This window comes from Lactuca serriola, chromosome 4 (genome assembly GCF_051521515.1).
Source record: "Lactuca serriola cultivar US96UC23 chromosome 4, Lser_US96UC23_V15, whole genome shotgun sequence".
NCBI classification, from domain to species: domain Eukaryota; kingdom Viridiplantae; phylum Streptophyta; class Magnoliopsida; order Asterales; family Asteraceae; genus Lactuca; species Lactuca serriola.
The window spans coordinates 6972897-6978179 of record NC_136411.1 but is presented as its reverse complement, the minus strand read 5'-3'; the positions used below and the strand labels follow the sequence as shown (position 1 = coordinate 6978179).

The 5283-nt window shown below is 33.4% G+C and overlaps 1 pseudogene; it reads left to right on the top strand.

Annotated features, from left to right (window-relative positions):
- Positions 1-1005: 1005 nt before the first annotated feature.
- On the top strand, positions 1006-1323 carry LOC145098009 (cyclin-dependent protein kinase inhibitor SMR6 pseudogene; annotated as a pseudogene).
- The last annotated feature ends 3960 nt before the right edge of the window (positions 1324-5283 follow it).

The following is a 5283-nucleotide window of genomic DNA, read 5'->3' as shown; positions in this document are numbered from 1 at the left end:
AAATATTTCTTTCTAGTGTAATAATCGAGAGTTTGATTATTTTTTTTAAATACCACTTTAATTTTTCTCTAGTATTGAATTACAACTAAGGATTGAAAGAATGTTTTTATAGTTAAAGTGATTTTTTTTTTAAATCAGTGTTTTCAAATTATAATAGTTTTTTGTAAACTTCAAAGCTTTATCTAGTGTTTTTATAGAAAAAAAACAAAAGATAAACTCACTGTGGTTGAATTTAAATAATAAATTTGATGGTCAAACAGAAAATAAAAATATAGTGAAAATAGAATTTGGCCAATTTGTAAGACTATGGAAAAAATCTCTCACTTTTGTCGGTTTTTTTTTTACTTTTCTTTTCCTCACCATAATCAATGGTGTTTATAAGAACAATCTTTCATTTTTTTTATATAAAATATATTTCATACAAATATTATATATATTGTAGGGAATTAAAAACTATAAATTTTGATATATTTTTTATAATTTATTAGTAGATATATAATTTAATAAATATTAAAAGAACTGAAAAAAAAAAAATATTGACCAATTACACAAGAAGAAAAATTGGAAATAGATTCCCCTCACATTTTCCCTCTTTCTTTCGCTCTTTTCCTTGAGCACTCTGTTGTGCCTAAATAACAAAAGTCAAGGGTAGAGTATGTCAAAAGGTGAAAATGTAGGGAGAATATATGAAGTATATAAAACAATTTAGAATATGTGAAGTTAAATATTCAAAAAGTCACCACTTGAATATGATTTTATTAATAAAATCAAACACGTACACATCCATCCCACACTTCCCATCTTTTTCCTCTCATCAACTCAATCATTTACTTATAAAGCAAAGCAACCCTCCATCAGTCGTCAATTCCTATTCCAGTTTAGAAAAATCACTCTCATCTTCCCCTTTCATCTCTTCACTTTCTCCCCTCATCTCTTTTCCTAAATCTTTCCTCCAGATTCCGTTCCTTTTCTTGTTTAAAGCTCAACTCACGTTTCGGTATTGACATGGGAATTGCAGAAGAAACAATGGAATCAGAATCAGCATCCAAGAAATGGGTTATCGCCGGAATCCAGTTCATGACTCCATTGAAGCCGATTTACACAAAAAGGGAAACCGAAAAAAAACATGAAGATGATGACGAGGCAAAGGAGTGTTGTACGACTCCGACATCTCCGGAATCAGTGATTCCGTGTTTGTTGAAATGCCCGGGAGCTCCGAGGAAAAGAAAGGCGAGTTCCAGAAGCCACTGTAATGACGTTAGAGATTACTTCAAACCTCCGGAATTGGAAAGTGTGTTCATACGCTTTGTTGAAAGGGCATAAGTGTCTACATCTTTGTAACTCTAACTAGGGTTAATTAACTAGGAAAATAAATCTTTTGTAATTATCATCTTTACAGTTTGGTTACAATCTACTTGTTATATTTTTAAGATGCAAAAAAGGCCCCGATAAAAGTGGATTAGAACGAATGATTCTAACCATTTTTTTAGTATGTAACGATTTTCTTTTCGATTTATTATGTAGAATAGTTAGTTTGCAAAAAAACTTTATTTATGACGTTTGGAATAAAAATTATGTTTTTTAGGTTTTGTATTTTTTTCTAACAGCCAAACCATTATATTTGTATTTGGTGCGATAATTATGGCTCTTTCAGTACATAAATAAAATAATATTTTTATATTTCCTACGCATATTGTTGGCGTACAAATTTTAACGAGGACTGAATACATCACAATTATGGTTATATATATTTTACAGTATAGAATTATTACGTTAATACATACACAATAAAAAATTGAAAAGAAAAATAAAGCCATATTATTTTTCTCAAAATATATGTTTAGTCTTCATGTCTCGTCGAAGGGTACTATCATACGACGTTGATTTGATAATTGGAAAAGATTCCTTAGATACCCTCGATCTTCTTTCCTATGAATTCTATAGTTAAATTGGCATGTTTATTAAACACGTAGGGGAGGTTCCTCTAGCATAAAAAATTAATTTAACAAATTAATTTTTTACTTAAATTTATTGAGGACGGATGTAGGGGGAGGTTCCTCTACCATAAGCATGCAATGAAGTAATTGCCAAAGACAAAGCCACAAGAACCCTCTGTCACATTCTTTGTATTAATTAAGTCTATGATAATTTTAATTATTAGCGCCCATAAGATTGTTCCTCAAGCCACTTTTTTTATTTAAATATATAGTTTGTGTGAACTTTTTATAATATGATGATGGCGAAATTCGCTAGTATTGTCTTGTTGGACAAGATATGATAAGGAGTATACTGCGAGTTATATTGTCTGCAAAAGACCTTCTAAACACATGGATTGACACGCATGAGTGACAATGGTCGGTACTGCATGAAAGGACATGTAACGTCCTATATTTGGTCAAAACGTCACTATGCCAAATAGTTGCTTGCCTGACATGTACTCGTGTTGCATGCACCCCATCTATCCTATTAATTTGTGTTGTCCATCCTAGGGACTTTTGGTCATGAGAAAATGAATGAAATTCGAAATAAAATGTTTTCAATTCCTTCAAATTCATTCGTTTGATTGGTCTGATTGGTCTTAGACGGGAGAAATGGATTCTTTCTAAAGTTTGATGAAAAACATTTCTTTTGGTCAAGGAAGTGGCATATTACAAAATACCTTATTTACTTATCAGAAAAAGGAAAAAAAAAAAAACTCAACTCTACTACTACTGACCATCAACTGCCACTGCCAATACCATTATTGGGATGACAACATAACAAGTTAAACACTTCATACGAATGTCATACAAACTTCGGTGAACTTGTGGAAATTAAACTTTTGAAAATGTAAATTAAGTGAACACAATATTTAACATGGTTTGGTCAAGGTGACATACGTCCATGGGCAAACGAGAGAGTGAAGATTCTATTAACTTCCAAGAACAATTACAATCACACACAAAGGTTACACCTAATTTGAGCTCTCAAAACAAAAGAATCTCGCTTGCTTACTAACTACTCCAAAGGACGTGCTCTCAACCTCACAATGATTGCTCTCTTGAAATTTCTGTACAACTAACAATGATTGAGATATGAACCTATTTGCAGGCAAGCATGGGAAACCCTAATTCTGATGGGCCAAACCCATCATAAGTAGCCCATTTAGGGGACGCCCTAATTTCCAACCAATCACATAATGTCATGTGGACGCTTCTAGAATCTTCAACCTCTTTAGTATCAACCAAAACAGATGATGACACATCATGTATCACAGTGATACATCATGATGGCGCATCTGCCATCAAGATGGCACATCGGCCACGTGGAACATCCTATATGAGCATCTTCCTTCTTTTAAGCAATATTTGGACAATCTTGAGCATCATAGTGAACTTGACACCCGAGTGGCGCATCAGGAGCCATGATGGCACATCAAGAACCTTGGTGGCGCATCATGCTCCACAATGGCACATCCTCCTCTTGAATGGCACATCCACCTCTTGAATGACATATCTTGTCATTTAGTGGCATGTCCTGTCACTTGGTGACATATCAAGTCACTTGGTGGCATATCCTGTCACTCCATAGCATCTTCTGTCACTTCGTGGCATATCCTATCACTTTGTGGCATCTCTTATCACTTTTTCATATCTTGTTTCCAAAGTGGCACATCTAAGTGTGACAATTGGGAAATTCTCATCATCGACCGTCATTAGAGATTAGCATCGACAAATTATGGTAATAGAGCTTTTCATATTCCAGGAAAAATATGATAAGGTAAAAAATGAGTGACAAAAAAGTTACATCACTTTTTATAAATGTCAGTGTATTTGGAAAGTACACAACAAAGTGGTCTCAAGAATATAAACTTTGTAAAAATCTAACTCCGATTGGAGGAGTTATGATTTTATAAAAAAAAAAAAAAATCAACTATGTTAATAACGCTATTAATGTCAAAATGGTACAAAGAAATCGGTTGAGTTTTGGCTAACGTCACTAAAAGGAAAATCGTAGTACTCCGAAAGATAAAAACTTTAAAAAGGAAAATGTCAAAAACGGAGTTCATATGAAGAAGATACGATTTTTAGAAAAATATAAAATACGGGTTAAAAATAGAAGTTACAATTTGACAACACAACCTTAAGGAAAGTTGTACTAGTAGAGAGCTACACAAATATATAAAGAGGGTAAGAAATGTGATTCATATAAGGAAGATATCGATTTTTATACAAGATTTAGAGGTGCACGCCAAGTGTACGCCATGCTCGACGTGGACGTCTGAAATCCAGATTCCTCGAACTTAGAGAGACATGGACCATCAGAAGTGTGACATATGGAAAATTCTGGATTAAGCCACGAGTCGAGTGCACATCGTGTGTGAAGTGTGACGCACGCACAAACACTTTAAATAGAGATACTCACTTTCTGTTTTCTTCACACCCAAAACTCTCTCTCTCTCTCTCTCTCTCTATATATATATATATATATATATATATATATATATATATATATATATATTTGTGTATGTGTGTATCTTTCAAGCTATTTTGGAAATCCTCCCAATGGTGTGAAGCTTCGGGTGCAGTAGCAAGGATGCTTCAGATTACACGACTAGAGTGAGTTCACGACCCTATTTTACTATTCTACAATTTTTAGGGGGGGGGGGGGGGATACATGTTTATCAAACTGCTTTATCAAAAATATATTTATATCTATAAATATCAATCATTTTATAAAGCATGAAACCTTAGATAATGTAGCTATAGATGCTATACATAGTTGTAAGCTATGATATTATATCTAAGAGTTATGATGTCCGATAGTCTAGTAAGAGATATTACCTAGATGATATAATGGACAATTTCCTAAGATAACGTAGTACCTAGAAGTAATGCTGGTAAAATTCAGGGATATGGACTGTACCTAATCGCTACTCTGCCCAAATATCTAGTTTTCAAATTAACCATAATTAGGGTATATATATGTATGGAAAACAATATATATATATATATATATATATATATATATATATATATATTGTAACATTCATAATATTTAGGTATGCTCCTTTTAACCTTTATTTGTGAATTCCTTTCATTTTGGTCCTTAGCCGAGTACGTTGGGCGTACTCTATGAGTACGTTAGGCGTATTGGCTCGAGGGTTGGACTTAGAGGCACCCACATTCGTTGGGCGTATATGGGAGTACATTAGGCGTATGCTAAGTAGGGGCGAATCCTAATTTTTAGGGTTTGTGCCTTATTTAATCAACTTATGTTGCCTTGGGAGCATCTTATGGTCAG